This window comes from Heterodontus francisci, chromosome 34 (assembly GCF_036365525.1).
Source record: "Heterodontus francisci isolate sHetFra1 chromosome 34, sHetFra1.hap1, whole genome shotgun sequence".
In the NCBI taxonomy this organism is placed as follows: domain Eukaryota; kingdom Metazoa; phylum Chordata; class Chondrichthyes; order Heterodontiformes; family Heterodontidae; genus Heterodontus; species Heterodontus francisci.
In genome coordinates this window covers 21153953-21172565 of record NC_090404.1, presented here as the reverse complement: position 1 = coordinate 21172565, position 18613 = coordinate 21153953, and the positions used below count along the sequence as shown (strand labels likewise).

General features: G+C 48.1%; 1 protein-coding gene and 1 long non-coding RNA gene across 7 annotated transcripts in view; one reads left to right on the top strand and one right to left on the bottom strand.

Annotated features, from left to right (window-relative positions):
• Window positions 1-4797: 4797 nt before the first annotated feature.
• On the bottom strand, window positions 4798-13406 carry LOC137349192 (uncharacterized). Its single transcript, XR_010969280.1, has 4 exons — window positions 13327-13406; window positions 12204-12303; window positions 11678-11798; window positions 4798-5077 (listed from the first exon to the last, which is right to left on the bottom strand). It is a non-coding gene; the product is annotated as an uncharacterized lncRNA (long non-coding RNA).
• A 2120-nt stretch (window positions 13407-15526) lies between these two features.
• Window positions 15527-18613, top strand: part of LOC137349190 (zinc finger protein 271-like) — a 23815-nt gene continuing 20728 nt past the window's right edge. For all 6 annotated transcript variants that reach the window (XR_010969277.1, XR_010969275.1, XR_010969276.1 and 3 more), the window contains exon 1: window positions 15527-15592. The gene's annotated coding sequence lies outside the window, so the exon portion shown is untranslated. The remainder of the gene's footprint in view (window positions 15593-18613) is intronic.

Below are 18613 nucleotides of genomic sequence, written 5' to 3'. Positions count from 1 at the left end.
AGATGTAAGTTTTTTGGAGTCTTAAAGGAGAGATGTGGAGCGTCAGAGCAGTAAAGGGAGGGAATTCCAGAGCTTAGCAACAATGACTGAAGGCACAGCCAATGGGACAGAGAGAGTGAGGGATGTGTAACAGGCCAGAGTTGGAGGAAATGAGGAGTTCCCTGAGGGTTGTACGGCTGGAGGAGGTTACAGATACAGAATGATAGAAGGTTTAAGCCACAGAAAGAGGCCACTTGGCCCATCGTGTCTGTGCCGGCCGAAAAATGATCTAATATTCTAATCCCACCTTCCAGAATTTGGTCCGTAGCCCTGCAGCTTACGGCACTTGAGGTGCATATCCAGACTTCATTTGAATGAGTTGAGGGTCTCTGCCTCAACTACTCTGTCAGGCAGTGAGTTCCAGACTATCGCCACCCTATGGGTGAAAACGTTTTTCCTCATCTCCCCTCTAATTCATCTACCAATCACTTTAGAACTATGCCCCCTCATCACTGACCTCTCCGCTAAGACGAAAAGACCCTTCACCTCCATTCTATTCAGGCCCCTCAAAATTTTGTACATTTCAATCAGATCTCCCCTCAGCCTTCTCTGTTCCAAGGAGAACAACCCCAGCCTATCCAATCTTTCCTCATAGCTGCATTTTTCCAGTCCTGGCAAAATCCTCGTAAATCTCCTCTGTACTCTCTCGCGCAATTACATCCTTTCTGTAATGAGGTGACCAGAACTGCACAACAGTACTCAAGTTGTAGCCGAATGATTTATACAGTTCCAGCATAACCTCCCTGCTCTTATATTCTACACCTCAGCTAATAAAGGAAAGGATTCCATGTGCCTTCTTAACCACCTTATCGACCTGTCCTGCTACCTTCAGGGATCCATGGACATTCACTCCAAGGTCCCTTACTTCCTCTACACATCTCAGTATTTTCCATTAATCATGTATTCCTCTGCCTTTGACCTCCCCAATTACATCACCTCACACTTCTCCAAGTTGAATTCCATTTGCCACTTTCTGCCCATCTGACCAGACCATCAATATCTTCCTACAGCCATCTTCCTCACTATCCAGCACACGGCCAATCTTTGTGTCATCTGCAAGCATCTTGATCACGTCCCCGACATTTACATCCAAATCGTTAATATACACCACAAAAAGCAGGGAACCCCGTACTGAACCCTGCAGAACTCCACTGGAAACAGCCCTCCAGCCGCTAAAACAGCCGTCAACAATTACCCTTTGTTTCCTGCCACTGAGCGAATTTTGTATCCACCTTGCTGCATTTCCCTGGATTCCATGGGATTTTTTTTTTTTTAAAAACCAGTCTGCCATGTGGGATCTTGTCAAAAGCCTTGCTAAAATCCATGTAGACCACATCAACTGCACTACCCTCATCTATCTTCCTTGTTACTTCTTCAAAAAATTCAATCAAGTTGGTCAAACAAGATCGTCCCTTAATCAATCTATGCTGACTATCCTTGATTAACCTATGCCTTTCTAAGTGACAGTTTATCCTGTCTCTCAGAATAGATTCCAATAATTTGCCCACTACTGCGGTTAGACTGACTGGCCTGTAATTATTCGGTTTATCCTTCGCTTCCTTTTTAAACAGAGGTATATTAGCAGTTCTCCAACCCTCCGGGACCATACCTGTATCCAGTGAGTACTGGAAAGTGATGCTCAGACACTCTGCTATTTTCTCTCTTGCTTCTTTTATCAGCCGAGGATACATTTCCTCTGACCCTGGTGATTTATCAACTTTTAAGGATGATAATCCCATTAATACTTTCTCTCTCCCTATGTTTATCACATCCAATACTTCAAACTCTTCCTTCTTAACTACAATATCTGCATCGTCCTCCTCTTCTGTGAAGACAGACGCAAAATATTCATTAAAAACCATACCAATATCTTGCGTTCCTACACATAGGATGCCTTTTTGGTCTTTATTGGCCCTACTCTCTCCTTAGTTATCCTCTTAATGTATTGAAAAAACATCTTTGGGTTCACCTTGATTTTGCTTGCCAATATTCTTTCATGCCCTCTCTTTGCTTTCCTAATTTCCTTTTTGATTTCACCCCTCCACTTTCAATACTCCTCTCAGCATTCTTTAGTATAGAGTTCTCAGTGTCAGACATAAGCTTTCCTTTTCTGCCTCATCTTGCCCTGTAGGCTCCTTGACATCCATGGGGCAAATATCGGGAAGGGTGTGACCTTGAAGGGATCTGAATTTCTAGAGATGAGAATTTTAAAAGGGAGCCTTTAGTGGACCTGGAGGCATTGTAGGTCAGTAAGCACAGCAGTGATGGTTGAGTGGGACTTTGTGATGGTCGGGGTAAAAGGCAGCAGAGTTTGAATGCGGTACAGTTTAAGCAGGGTGGAGGTCAGTGAGAAGAGTATTAGAATAGACAAGCAGGCTGAAAACACAGAAACACTGGAGGGGTCAAGAGAGGTGATGGTGAGGTGTCATCAGCGTACATGTGGAACCAGATGTCATGTCTTCAGATGATGGCACCAAGGGGCAGCAGATAGATGAGGGATAGAAGGGGCCATCAATAGATCCTTGGGAGACTCCAGAGGTAACGAGTGAGAAGGGAAGCTATTGTTAGAGATTCTTTGGCTACAATTGGATAGGTCTGAGTGGAGCCAAGTGAGGTCAGTCCCACTCAGCTGGACAGTGGAGGAGAGGCATTGGAGGATGCTGTGGTCGATCGGGAGGTCAAGAAGTCTAAAGAGGGATAGTGTCCCATAGACACAGAGGATGTCCTTTCTGGCATGGATTTGAGCTGTTTCAGTGCTGTAGCAGGGACAGAAACCTGATTGGAAAGGTTCAAACATGGAGTTCCGGGAAAGGTGGGCACAGATTTGGGAAGCATAAAGAAATTGTGACTTTGGAGAGGAATGAGAGGTTGAAGATGAGGTGGTAGTTTACAAAGACAGAGGGGTTGAAGGAGGGGGTTTTGAGGAGGTGGGTGATAATGGCAGTTTTAAAAGGGATCAGGAAATACCTGAGGAAAAGGAACTGTTTCCAATGCCAGTTAGCACAAGGGCCAGGAAGGGAAGTTGGTTGATGAGCAATAAGTTCTGATGAAGGGTCACTGACCTGAAACGTTAACTGTTTCTCTCTCCACGAATGCTGCCAGACCTGCTGAGTATTTACAGCATTTTTTTGTTTTTATTTCAGATTTCCAGCATCTGCAGTATTTTGCTTTTATTAAATTGGTTGATGAACAGTTTAGTGGGAATGGGGACGAGAGGAGGTGGGTATCATGGATAAGATGAGATTGGAGAGGACATGGGAGAGAAACTAGACCAAGACACAGGTTCAGGGTGAGGGAAGAGGGAATCTCGGGGGATGTTTAACTTGGTGGAAAAGAGGAGGATGCAGCTGAATGGATGGTCTCATGAAATCCATGAGCACCTTGCGCTCATTTGAGGTCAGTTGAGAGGGGTTTCAGGAGTCGGTAGTGGAGAAATGAAGCTGGGGTTATCTTTGCTTTCAGGAATGATCCTGAAATAGTGAGTTTTGGCAGAGGAGAGCAAGGCCAGATAGAGTTTGATGTGTGGTGCAACTGGTTCTGGTAATGAATGGCTAAACCAGTTGTGGGTCAGATATGTCCAAATCTGAGCTCCTTAGACTTGAAGTTAAGATGGGGGAGTGATGAGGGTGGGAGAGACTCAGGGTTTTACTGAGGGAAAAGGCATCAGGGGCTGAGGGAGCGATTGAGCAGATCGCCAGTTACAGAAGTATTGTGACAAATGGACGGCCAATGGTGAGACAGTTGAGAGTTTGAAAGAGCAGTTGTAAGTGACTTGGGGAGGGTTTTTCCAGGGTGGACACAGAAGGAAGGGGAATGTGAGGGGTGAGGGAGACAAGGAAGTGAACAGAGATGGCCTTGTTTGTGATTAACAGAATGACAAGGTCGAAGTGATACTTGGGGTTTTCTGCTTTCACCAATTTTCCTGTGTTTTTTTTAAAAAAGAAAAATTGATGTCTTTGAATAAAACCCAAAATGGCCAAAATAAACACTGAAAATCAAAATTTAACACTCAAAATTTTACTGAGCCTGCAGTCATTTTTATCTGTGTTTTTTCTCAATGTTGGTTTCAGCATTCTGGATATCATTAGGTGTTTTAACAGTGTGGCCTTCCATGAGGACTGGAGGACAGTAACTGGAACTTGACAGAAATAACTGGACCCAGATCAATGGCCTCAGTTGTACAGAATGTGTTTGCTTTAAAGTCAATAATGTTGCAGTTGTATCCAGCAGTAGTTGGACTGCCCCATATACCACATCCAGGCCTGGAGTTTCCTCAGCATTTTCACACAGAGAGACTGCAGTCTGGACACAAACAATTTCTAAAGGTAGAAAGATGGTGTAGACTTGGGTGGAAGTGAGATTGCACTGACGAGAGGAAACTCCAGGCCCGAGTTTCAGACTGCACTCTTGAAATAAGCTGGGTATTTTTATAACTCCATCACTGAGGTCACTTCCAGTTTGCAACGTGAGAATCAGAACCCGCTGAACTGGAATTAAATGTTTATTATGTAAGGTTTGCTTTTTCTGCGGATTATGGGAGTGGCAAATGGTTGTGAATTGGTTACAATCAGATATAAAATCAAACTGTTATTACTTTAATGTCAAAGTGACCAACTGGAAGTTAGAAAAGGTTTGTTAATAGAAAAGAGAAGAATTCTGCAGGAGTCTCATCTGGGACCCTGGTGTTTGTACAATTCATTTCAAAAAGAGAAATCCAGAACAGGGAGTTTGTAGTTATCGGAAATTTACTGACTGGACCAAACTGTAGTTAGGGGATCGGAATAGGGGGATCAGAGTGACTTAACCCGATGGATAAATTCATCTATTAATGCACACTGAACAGTCAATGTGAAATATATATACAAGAAAGAATTGAATTGAAGAAAAGATGGTTTAGGATCATTCTGATCCCATTCTTTTACATCAAAACAGAGCGAGGGTGTTTCGAGAGTCCTTTCAGCCCTCAGGTAATGTAACTGTCGGCTCTGACTTGGAGTTAATGAAGTGTCTGTAAGGCTGTGGAAAACTGTAATATATCCTGAGATTTTCAGAAGGAAAAAAAAGTTAACTTCAGGAAACTGTTCTGATCACGGTTCCAAGTCACAAATACAGTGGCCACAGCAGTCATGTAATCAACATTACCTTATTTCACCCTCTGTCCCCAGTTCAAGGTGGAACATTCGCCCCCTCCCTCCAATTTCATACTCACACTCAGCGTCATAGAGTAATACAGCAGAGAAACAGGCCCTTCAGCCCATCATGTCCGTGCCGACCATCAAGCACCTATCCATTCCAATCCCATTTTCCAGCACTTGGCCTGTAGCTTTGTATGCCATGATGTTTCAAGTGCTCATCTAAATACTTCTTAAATGTTGGGAGGGTCCCTGCCTCTACCACCCCTTCAGGCAGTGCATTCCAGATTCCAACCACCCTCTGGGTGAAAATTCTTTTCCTCAAATCCCCTCACCTTAAATTTATGCCCCCTGGTTATTGACACCTCCGCTAAGGGAAAATGTTTCTTCCTATCTAGCAATGTCCCTCATAATTTTGTATACCTCAATCACGTCCCGTCAGGCTGCCCCCTACCTCCAATTTCACACTGGGCGGCACAGTGGCGCAGTGGTTAGCACCGCAGCCTCACAGCTCCAGCGACCCGGGTTCAATTCTGGGTACTGCCTGTGTCGAGGTTGCAAGTTCTCCCTGTGTCTGCGTGGGTTTCCTCCCACATGCCAAAGACTTGCAGGTTGATAGGTAAATTGGCCATTATAAATTGCCCCTAGTATAGGTAGGTGGTAGGGAAAATATAGGGACAGGTGGGGATGTGGTAGGAATATGGGATTAGTGTAGGATATAGTATAAATGGGTGGTTGATGGTTGGCACAGACTCGGTGGGCCGAAGGGCCTGTTTCAGTGCTGTATCTCTAAACTAAACTACTTCCCCCTCCCTCCAATTTCACACCGACACTCCTTCCCCGAGTCGAATTAACAGAAAACATAGTAAGCCTGAGGACTGGGAGCATTTTAGAATTCAGCAAAGGAGGACCAAGAAACTGAGAGAAAATAGAATATGAAAGTAAACTAGCAAGAAACAAAAACAGATTGTAAAAGTTTCTATAGGTATGTAAAAAGGAAAAGATCAGCAGAGACAAATGTGGGCCCATTACAGGCAGAGACAGGGGAATTTATAATGGGGAATAAGAAAATGGCAGAGAAACTAAACAAATACTTGGTGTCTGTCTTCATGGAGGAAGGTACTGAAAAGCTCCCAGGAGTACTACAGAACCAAGGTACCAGCGAGAATGAGGAACTGAAAGAAATTAATATTAGTAAAAAAGTAGTAATGGAGAAATTAATGGGACTGATGGTTGATAAATCCCCTGGACTCAATGATGTACATCCCAGAATGTTAGAAGAGCTGGCTGTAGAGATAGTAGATGCATTGATCATCCTCCAAAATTGTATAGACTGAAATGGTAGCAAATGTAACCTCACTATTTAAGAAAGGAGGTAGAGAGAAAACAGGGAACTACAGACCTGTTAGCCTGGTATCAGTAGTCGGGAAAATGCTAGAATCTATTCTAAAGGATGTGATAAATGGACACTTGGAGAATAATGATTTGATTGGGCATTGTCAAATGGATTTAAAAATCATGTTTGGCAAACCTGTTGGAATGGAGGATGTAACCAGCAGAATAGATAAGGGGGAACCAGTGGATGTGGTATATTTAGATTTTCAGGCTTTTGATAAGGTCCCGCACGAGCAGTTCGCAAACAGAATTAGAGCACAGGGGATTGGGGGTAATATATTAGCATGGATTGAGAATTAGTTAACTGACAGAAAACAGAGTAGGAATGAACGGGCCATTTTCAGATTGGCAGGTTGTGACTATTGGGATATCGCAAGGATCAGTGCTTGGGCCCCAGCTATTCACAATCAATATCAATGATTTGTATGCAAGGATTAAATGTAATATTTCCAAGTTTGCTGATGACTCAAAACGAGGTGGGAATGACAGTTGTGAGAGGATGGAAAGAGGCTTCAAGGGGATTTAGACAGGCGAAGTGAGTGGGCAAGAACATGGCAGATGGAATATAATGTGGAAAAATATGTAATTATCTACTTTGGTAGGAAAAACAGAAATGCTGAATATTTCTTAAATGGTGAGAGATTGGGAAATGTTGATGTCCAAAAGGACCTGGATGTCCTGGTTCCCGAGTCACTGAAAGCTAACATGCAGGTGCAGCAAGCAATTAGGAAGGCAAATGGTATGTTGTCCTTTATTGCAAGAGGTTTTGAGTACAAGGGTAAAGAAGTCTTGCTGCAACTGTATAGAGCCGTGGTGAGACTGCATCTGCAGGATTGTGTACAATTTTGGTCTCCTTACCTAAGGAAGGATTTAATTGTCATAGAAGGAGTGCAATGAAAGTTCACCAGACTGATTCCTGGGGTGGTGGGATTGTCCTATGAGGAGACTGGGCTCATCTTCTCCAGAGTCTAGAAAAATGAGAGGTGATCTCATAGAAGCAGACAAAATTCTTACAGGGCGTGACAGGGTAAATGCAGGAAGGATGTTTCCCCTGGCTGAGGGGGGTTGGGAACCAGGGGACACAGTCTCAGAAGAAGAGGTAAGCCATTTAGAACGGAGAGAGGAGGAATTTCTTCACTCAGATGGTGGTGAATCTTTGGAATTCTTGACCTCAGTGGAGGCTCAGTTATTCAGTATGTTGCAGAGAGAGATCGATAGATTTCTAGATATTAAAGATATCAAGGAATATGAGGATAATGCGGGAAAATGGCGTCGAGGAAGATTGGCTCTGATCAAATTGAATGGCAGAACAGGCTCGAGGGGCCGAATGGTCCGCTTATCTGTTCCTACCAAGATGACGGCCCATGCGCCCTGACCATGTCCTGTTGAAGATGGCGGTCAGTGCCCCCGCTCCCCCGGGCCTGTCACCGTGGGGTAAACACGGGGCCTGTGACCTCTTATTCGGGGTCTCTGGCCGACCCCGGGTGTTTATGAAGCTTCCCAGCCCACCCACGGCTCCAATTCCTCCCCTGCGCCCACAATCTCCTCCCCCCTCCCGAGCCGCCTGTTCCGCCTCAGTCTGTTGCCACCACTCGCACAGTCCGATCCTGGGCTCCTGTAGTCATTGATAGGGGACTTTCTGACCCCTGGTGAGTCCTGGGTGATTAATCCCGCATTGGAAGCTCCAATTGCTGAATGGATGATTTTTATTTTGCCATCCCATGGAGATTGGGGCCTGAGCGGCAATGAACGAATTATTAAATAATTTTAAGAAACCCGAGTGCCCGGGCCATTAACGATGGTGTGAAGTACAATAAACAGGCTGGCAGACTGAACAGATAAATGGGAAATCAAACTCAACACAGTGAAATGTGAGCTGGTTCATTTTGGGAGGAATAAGGAGGCCAGTTATTGGTTAGAATGTAAGAAATTAAATGGAGCAGAGGAGCAAAGAGATCTGGGAACAGAGTCACATAAATCACTCAAAGGAGCAACACAAGTCGATAAGGGAGCAAAGAAAGAGCTGATGTTACGACCATACCATACGAACATATGAATCAGGAGCAGAAGTAGGCCATTCGGCCAGTCGAGACTGCTCCGCCACTCAATAAGTTCATGGCTGATCTGTTTGTCTCGAATTCCACACTCCCATCCACCCCCGATAATCTTAGAATCTTGTTAGGCAAGGGAATCAATCGACCTCTGCCTTAAAAATATTCAATGACCCCGCCTCCACCACCTTCTGAGGCAGAGAATGCCAAAGTCACACAACCCTCTGAGGGGAAAAAAATTATCCTTGTTTTTGTCCTAAAAGGGTGACCCCTAATTTTAAAACAAGTTCTGGACTCACCCTTTCAACATTCACCTTATCAAGACCGTTCAGGATCTTATATATTTCAATCAAGTCTCCCCTCACTCTTCTAAACTCCAGCGAAAACTAGCCCAGTCAGTCCAACCTTTCCTCATAAGACAACCCACTCATTCCAGGTATCAATCTAGTAAACATCCTCTGATCCGCCTCCAATGCATTTACAGCCTTCCTTAAATAAGGAGAACAAAACTGCACACAATATTCGAGATGTGGTCTCACCAGTGCCCTGTATAACTGAAGCATAACATCCTTACTTTTATTTTCAATTCCTCTCATAATAAAGGATAGCATTCCATTAGTCTGCTTTATTACTTGCTGTACCTGCACACTAACCTTTTGTGACTCACGCATGAGAATACCTGCACCTCGGAATTCTGCAGTCATTCCCATTTAAGTAATACTCTGCTTTTTTATTCTTCCTGCCAAAGTGAACAAGATCACATTTTCCCACATTAAACTCCATCTGCCAGATTTTTGCCCACTCACTCAACCTATGTGTCAGTTGTAAAAAGTTGAGGCCCCAGCACAGACCCCTGTGGGACTCCATTCATCACATCCTGCCAATCAGAAAAGGATCCATTTATGCTCTGTTTTCGACTAGCCAGCCAATCTTCTATCCATGCTTATATGTTACACCCTACACCACGAGTTGCTACTTTGCACAATGACCTTTTATGTGGCACCTTGTCAAATGCCTTCTGGAAATCCAAGTACAGTATGTCAACGGGCTCCCCTTTATCCACAGTGCATGTTACTCCTTCAAAGAACTCCAATAAATTAGTTAAACATGATTTCCCTTTCACAAAACCATGCTGACTATTGCCAATTATCTTGCGTTTTTCTAAGTGCCCAGCTATAGCCTCTTCAATGATTGATTTGAACACCTTCCCCACGTTAGACGTCAAGCTAACTGGCCTATGTTCTTTTCTAGAGGAATACAATGTAACAGCAGGGAGGGAATGTTAAATTTATAGAAAACCTCACTTAGAAGGACTGTGAGCAGTTCTGGTCTCCATATTAAAAAAGGATATTGAAGCACCGAAGAAAGTGCAGAATAGATTTACAAAGATATCACCAGAGAGGATGCTACTAACCAGCAAGATTGAGCAGGCTGGGGCTCCTTTCTCTGGAAAAGAGAAGACTAGGAGGAGATCTGATAGAGGTCTTTAAAATTATCAGTGAGTCAGAACAAGGGGGCAGCAATGTAAGACAGACATTAACAGGTCAAATAGAGAACTTAGGAGAAATTTCTCCACTCAGTGGTGAGAATGTGGAACTCGCTGCAATGTGGATTGGTGAAGCAGATAGCAATGATGTGTTTAAGGGGAGGCTCAATACATTTATGAAGGAGCAGGGAATAGAGGGATATGGGGGCAGGGTGGGAAGAGGCAATTAGATTGGGAGGAGGCTCATGTGGATTATAAACACCAGCACAGACTAGTGGGGCTGAAGGTCTGGTTTCTGGGCTGTAATTCTGTATAGGCACAGCAGGGGTGGATAATTAAGTCTACAGGGCTTGGGGTGGATTAATGTTCGGGTTTACAGAGCCCAGGGGTGAATGAATGAAATGTCTGGCTCTAACTTTTATATTGTGAACCGTAGTACTAGGTATCCCAATCAGTGGAAATAGTTTCTCTCTATCCTATCAGTACCAATTAATATCTTGAAAACTTTTTTAAAAGCACCCCCTGAACTTCCAAATTCCAGGGAATACAACCATCGTGACGTGGTGCAATTTCACACAAGGTGTAGGGAGAGGCAATATATATTTAATAGCACATTCATAAAGTGTGTGCAGGGACAGAGGGTCCCTGGGGGTCATGTGCACAGATCTTTGAAGATGGCAGGAAATACTCAGTGAGTGATTCGCAAAGTATATGGGATCTTGGGCTTCACAAATTGAGGTCTTGAGCACAAAATCTAAGAAGTTATGCTGAACCTTTATAAAAGTCTGATTGAGCCACAACTAGAATACTGCATCCAGTTCTGGTCACCAGACTTTAGGGAAGATTTGAAGGTCCTTGAGAGGGTGCAGAGGAGATTTACCAGAATGGTTCTGCAAATGAGGGAATTTAGCTACAAGGTTAGGTTGGAGAAGCTGGGTTTTTTTTCTCCTTGGAACAACGCAGATTGAGGGGAGGTCTGATACAGGTGGACAGGATTACAACAGGTTTAGATAAGGTAGACAAAGAAAAGCTGTTCCATTAGCTGACAATACAAGCACTGGGGGACACAGATTAAGATTAAGATTTTGGGCAAGAGAGATGATGTGAGGAAGAAACTTTTTTTTTTTTTTAAACACAGTGAGCGGTAATGACCTGGAACTCGCTGCATATGAGGGTGGTGAAAGCAGAAATGACCAATGATTTCAAAAGGAAATTGAATGGGCACTTGAGGGAAGTAAATCTACATGGCAATGGGGATAGAGGAGGGTAATGTGACAGACTGGATTGCTCGACAGAGAGTTGGCATGGACATAAAGGGCCGAATGGCCTCTTTCTATGCTGTAATGACTGATTCATTTGTGTAACCTCTCCTCATAATTTATCCCTTGGAGTCCAGGTATCATTCAGGTAAATCTACACCGCACTCCCTCCAAGACCAATAAATCCTTCCTAAGGTGTGGTGCACAGAACTGAACACAATACTCCAGGTGTGGTCGAACCAGGGCTTTGTGTATCTCAGTGCTTTTCCAGTCACATCGATACCGGAAATCTTTTCCCAAGCAGAACAAACAAACCTTTTTCCTTCCACTTTCAAAGGCCGATGATGTTCAGGTGCTGATGAATGGAGTAATTCTGTCAAATCTTTGTGATTTTTCGTTCGGGTTTCTCATCTGCAAATCCTCTCCTTCTAAGCACCTGTAAAAGGAATTTACAAAAGCCATCAGTGTCAGTCCAGGTTAGAAATTTACAAGTCTCTCCTCCCACTTCCTGGCACAGGCTGGCTACGCATGCACCCTGCTTCCTAGAAAGATGGTGGCCGTTAACCAGGGTTCCATTTTTCCACTTTATAGTTTTTGGTAACGCATATTATTGGGTTGGCAAACTATCTGCCTCTCTTCTGTGGCTACATCTGTGCCAGTGTGTCCCTGGAGAGGCAGCATGCAGTGTCCGCCTGTCAGCTTGGGCCCCTTCACAACTGGTGTGTACTGGAGGGACTGGAGTGTAACATCACGACAAGGAATTACATTTTATTTTCATTTAGTTAAGTGTTCTGTGTAGTTTTTGTTACAGCATATTACTGATGCAACAGAAAGGACCTACACAGGTCAGGGACCGACTACCGCATCCAACATCCACCCCAATACAGACTGGCCCTTAATTGGTCCGTCTGTGTTTCTCGACTCAGTTCTGTGATCAACACCTGCAATAAAACAGAAGTGAAATACTGAGGATGTTGCAAATCCGAAATAAAAGGAGAAAATGCTGTAAATACTTAGGTCAGGCAGCCTCTGTGGAGAGAGAAACAAAGTTAATGTTTCAGGTACATCAAGCCACCGGAGCCTGCACCTGGATCTCAGAGTGGGAGACGGAAGAGGAATGAGGAGAGGCAATATCGTCCAACACTCACAGCAACCTACAATCCACCGACATTACCGGGATAGGGAGACAGAGTTTAGAAACACTCAGTAACACGATTCCAGTAAAACATCCCAGGAGGAAAAGGGGGAGCAGTGTGTGGACCTGAAATAAAAACAAGAAATGTTGGAACCACTCAGGTCTGGCAGCATCTGTGGAAAGAGAAGCAGAGTTAATGTTTCGGGTCAGTGGCCCTTCTTCGGAACTGGCAAATATTAGAAATGTCAAAGGTTATAAGCAGGTGAGGCAGGGGTGGGGCAGGATATAACAAAGAAGGTGTAGATTGGACAAGGCCACATAGCTGACCAAAAGGTCATGGAGCAAAGGCAAACAATGTTAATGGTGTGTTGAAAGACAAAGCATTAGTACAGATAGGGTGTTAACGGACTGAAGATTGAACAGCAGCAAGTACAAACATGAAAAAAAAAGTGGATAAGCAAACTGAACAAACTAAGATGAAATGAAATAAACACAAAAAAAAGATTGTAAAAAATGTAAAAAAGAAAAAAAAAGAGAAAAAATAACAGTAAAATGGGGGGGCTGTCATGCTCTGAAATGATTGAACTCAATGTTCAGTCCGGCAGGCTGTAGTGTGCCTAATCGGTAAATGAGATGCTGTTCCTCGAGCTTGTGTTGATGTTCACTGGAACACTGCAGCAATCCCAGGACAGAGATGTGAGCAGGGGGCAGTGTTGAAATGGCAAGCAACCGGAAGCTCAGGGTCCTGCTTGTGGACTGAGCGGAGGTGTTCGCAAGGGGCGTTGAGGCCTACACCGTGTGTTTCTGAAGCCGTCCCGCCGCCACTTACCTGCCGCAGATACAGCTAACACGATACCTACGGCGTCATAATCTCCGGAAGTTCCCGTCAATGACCTCTCACTTGACAGCTCAGATTTCCGTTTGATTGACGGTAGCTGTAGACCAATGGCAAGAGGGGGGCGGGACTTGGAAACAGTGGAGGCCCCGCCCACGCATTGCGTCAGTCAAGCCGCGCTCGCTCTGATTGCTTGGAGGACCCGCCCCCTCTCTCCCAAATGGTCCGGAGCTGCCGTCAATCAGTCAGGGCAAGCGCAGCCGGCAGGGTCTGTGGCAGAGAGCGCAGTTCCAGCAGGTGAGAGGGAGGCGGGTTAATAAAGCCCGGGGCTTGCAGACACACCGAGTGTGGAGTCAGGAGACAATCTAAACAGGGAGATCACAACAAACAACAAGATCAACCCCCAGCCGCGGCTTCCACCGCTTCCTCCGGCCCCAATCTCAACAAAGAGCCGAGAACAGAGACTGTCCCAAAATCCAGGAGAGGCAGGGAGCGTCTCTAAATGGAGGAGAACTGGAGACTGATCAGGGAGCGTCTCTAAATAGAGGGGAAATGCGACTGGTCAGGGAGCGTCTCTAAATGGAGGAGAAATGAGATACTATTAAGACAGATAGAGTTTCTATAGATATTTTAAAAAGAGTTAACAAACTGAGCTATGGTCCTATAGAAAATGAGTCTGGGGAATTGATAAGCGTAAATGAGATGGCAGATGAATTGAACAGGTATTTTGTATCGGTCTTCACCATAGAGGATACAAGTAACATCCCAGAAATAGCAGTAAATCAGGAAATGGAAAGGAGGGAGGGAGGAACTTGGGAAAATTGCAATCACCAGGGAAGTGGTACTGAGCAAGTTGTTGGAGCTGTGGGCTGGCAAATCCTGATGGACTTCATTGTAGGATCTTAAAAGAAGTGGCTAGTGAGATAGTTGATGTGTTGGTTTTGATTTTCCAAAATCCTCTAGATTCGGGGAAGGTTCCAATAGATTGGAAAATAGCCAATCTAATTCCTTTATTCAAAAAGGGAGGGAGGCACAAAGCAGGAAACTACAGTTAGCTTAACATCTGTCTTAAGGAAAATGTTAGAAACTATTATTCAAGATGTTACAGCAGGGAGTTTAGAAAAATTCAAGGTGATTGGGCAGAGTCAACATGGTTTTGTGAAAGGGAAATCATGTTTAACCAATCTATTGGAGTTCTTTGAAGAAGTAACATGTGCTGTGAATAAAGGGGAACCGGCAGATGTATTGTACTTAGATTTCCAGAAGGCATTTGATAAGATGCCACATCAAAGGTTATTGGGGAAAACAAAAGCTCATGGTGTGGGGGCTAACATTTTGGCATTGATAGAAGATTGGTTAGCTAACAGTATGCATAAATGGGTCACTTTCTGGTTGGCAAGATGTAACGAGTGGTGTGCACAGGGATCAGTGCTGGGGCCTCAACTTTTTACAATCTATACAAATGACTTAGATGAAGGGACCAAAGGTATGGTTGCTGAATTTGCTGATGACACAAAGATAGTTCGGAAAATATGTTAGCATACGAATTAGGAGCAGGAGTAGGCCACTCGGCTAATGGAGCCTGCTCTGCCATTCAGCAGGATCATGACTGATCTGATTATAACCTCAACTCCATATTTCTGCCTACCCCCCCCCCCCCCATAACCTTTCACCCCCTAGCTGATCATGAATCAATCTGCCTTAAAAATATTCAAAGACTCTGCTTCCAACGCCTTTTGAGGAAGACAGTTCCAAAGATTCACAAGCCTCAGAGAAAAAAAATTCCCCTCATCTCTGTCTTAAATGGGTGACCCCTAGTTCTAGATTCTCCAACAAGAGGAAACATCCTTTCTGTAAATGAAGGCGAAATGGGGACGAGTCAGGGAGCTGTGTAAGTGGAGGAGAAATAGGGACTGGTTGGGCGGGGAAGCTTCAGGAACACCTGGTGTAGGCCCTAAACCCATTTAATAACCTCCAGGTGCCATGTTTGCAGCTGTGGGGCTTTCTCTGAATAACAAGTCCATGTTAAAGGCTGCCGGCCCGGTAAAGGAGGGAAAAGTTCAGATCACCATCATCTTGGTGCAGGAAGATCAAGTGGGCGGGGCCTCTGACCCCTGTTCCCAACTGTTCCCGGGGCCCAGGAGAGAAAACCATTGGTCCATTGGGGTCACGTGTCTGTCCGGCAAAAAAGGGCGGGGCCATACTGGAGCATGCGCAGTGCGGGTGCTGGATAGAGGCGGTTGTGTCGGATCTGCAGCCGGTGAGAAACCGCCGAGTACGGGAGAGGGAATGGAGACGGCGGGAAGGCTTCAGAAAACACCCGGTGTAGGCCTCCACACCCGTAATAAGAAGCTCCCGGTCCCGCGTTTGCACCGAGCGGGGCGGCAGCTGCGGGGCTTCTCCCGGTGACAGGCCCGGGGTTAACGGCCGCCAGATTTCTAGCTCTTTCGGAGGAATTAAAGATTAATAAAAGGGAGGTCCCAACTCCCCACCCCCCCCCCCCCAACTCCCCCCACCCCCCCCCAACTCCCCCCAGCTCCCCCACCCCCAACTCCCCACCCCCAACTCCCCCCACCCCGCCCTACTCCCCCCAGCTCCCCCACCCCCAACTCCCCACCCCCAACTCCCCACTCCCCCCCCCCAACTCCCCACTCCCCCCCCCAACTCCCCACTCCCCCCCCAACTCCCCACTCCCCTACCCCCTACTCCCCCCCCCCACCCCGCCCTACTCCCCCCACCCCGCCCTACTCCCCCCAGCTCCCCACCCCCCCCAACTCCCCACCCCCCCCAACTCCCCACCCCCCCCAACTCCCCACCCCCCCCAACTCCCCACCCCCCCCAACTCCCCACCCCCCCCAACTCCCCACCCCCCCCAACTCCCCACCCCCCCCAACTCCCCACCCCCCCAACTCCCCACCCCCCCCAACTCCCCACCCCCCCCAACTCCCCACCCCCCCCCAACTCCCCACCCCCCCCCAACTCCCCACCCCCCCCAACTCCCCTCCCCCCCCCAACTCCCCACCCCCCCCAACTCCCCTCCCCCCCCCAACTCCCCACCCCCCCCAACTCCCCACCCCCCCCAACTCTCCACTCCCCCCCCCAACTCCCCACTCCCCCCCCCAACTCCCCACTCCCCCCCCCAACTCCCCACTCCCCTCCCCACTCCCCCCCCCCAACTCCCCACTCCCCTACCCCCTACTCCCCCCCCCAACTCCCCCCACCCCGCCCTACTCCCCCCACCCTCCCCCACCCCGCCCAACTCCCCACTCCCTCACCCCCTACTCCCCCCACCCCGCCCAACTCCCCACTCCCCCACCCCCAACTCCCCCCACCCCCACCCCCAACTCCCCCCACCCCCTACTCCCCCACACCGCCCAACTCCCCACTCCCCCACCCCCTACTCCCCCACCCCCTACTCCCCCACCCCCCCAACTCCCCACCCCCTACTCCCCCCCCCCAACTCTCCACCCCCTACTCCCCCCCCAACTCTCCACTCCCCCCCCCCCAACTCTCCACTCCCCCAACTCCCCACTCCCTACTCCTCCCCCCCCCACTCCCTACTCCTCCCCCCCCCACTCCCTACTCCTCCCCCCCCCAACTCCCCACTCCCCCCCCCCCAACTCCCCACTCCCCCCCCCAACTCCCCACTCCCCCCCCCCAACTCCCCACTCCCCCCCCCAACTCCCCACTCCCCCCCCCCAACTCTCCACTCCCCCCCCCCCAACTCCCCACTCCCCCCCCCCCCCAACTCCCCACTCCCCCACCCAACTCCCCACTCCCCCCCCCAACTCCCCACTCCCCCCCCAACTCCCCACTCCCCCCCCCCAACTCCCCACTCCCCCCCCCCCCCAACTCCCCACTCCCCCCCCCCAACTCCCCACTCCCCCCCCCCAACTCCCCACTCCCCCCCCCCAACTCCCCACTCCCCCCCCCAACTCCCCACTCCCCCCCAACTCCCCACTCCCCCCCAACTCCCCACTCCCCTACCCCCTACTCCCCCCCCCAACTCCCCCCACCCCGCCCTACTCCCCCCACCCCGCCCTACTCCCCCCACCCCCCCCAGCTCCCCCACCCCGCCCCACTCCCCCACCCCCTACTCCCCCCAACTCCCCCCACCCTGCCCAACTCCCCACTCCCCCACCCCCAACTCCCCCACCACCAACTCCCCCACCACCAACTCCCCCCACCCCGCCCAACTCCCCCCACCCCGCCCAACTCCCCCCACCCCGCCCAACTCCCCACTCCCCCACCCCCTACTCCCCCCAACTCCCCCACCCCGCCCAACTCCCCACTCCCCCACCCCCTACTCCCCCACCCCCCCCAACTCCCCACCCCCTACTCCCCCCCCCAACTCTCCACCCCCTACTCCCCCCCCCCCCAACTCTCCACCCCCTACTCCCCCCCCCCCAACTCTCCACTCCCCCCCCCCAACTCTCCACTCCCCCAACTCTCCACTCCCCCAACTCTCCACTCCCCCAACTCTCCACTCCCCCAACTCTCCACTCCCTACTCCTCCCCCCCCACTCCCTACTCCTCCCCTCCCTACTCCTCCCCCCACACTCCCTACTCCTCCCACTCCCTGGCAATTAAGAACTGGTTTGTATGGGTTGGGTGTAGGATGGTCCCTGACCTCCTGTGTCGGTCTCTGTCGTACCATCAGTAATTTAAGGGAGGGGCGCCAGTAATATGTGGTAACAAAAGCTATAAAGGAAACTTAACTAAATAAACTAGATTGTCATCTCCATTTGAAATGTTACACTTTAGTCCCTCCGGTGCCCACTAGTTGCAGAAGGCCTCAAGCATAGCAACGGACAGCACGTGCTCCCGCTCCACGGACACCCGGCGCAGACGTAGCAACAGAAGAGAGGCAGACAGTCTGGCTGGATCAACCCCCTTGACTGCCCACTGCCTGGATCTATTGATGGCCACTTCGGCCAGGTCCAGGAGCAAGTCCCACAAAGGAGGTCCCTCGATTTCAATTCAACTTCAGTTTATTGTCCTTAAGGAAATTAATTCCCGGTACATTACTCATTCATTAAAATTAGATATGTATAATAACAATTAAAAGGAAAATTACCCTATCCCAAAAGGTCTAACTTATGTAAAATGTATGTTTAAAAACAATGCCAGTACATTAACATAATCAGTGAAAAAGACCCAATCATAAGTGCATATGCTCATCCATTCATCAGACTCCTTGGTAAACATTCTTATTGAAAAAGGCACAAATGAGTTCAAGAACCTGCCGCCATTTTCCTAGGGGACAATGTGCAGCAGGGCA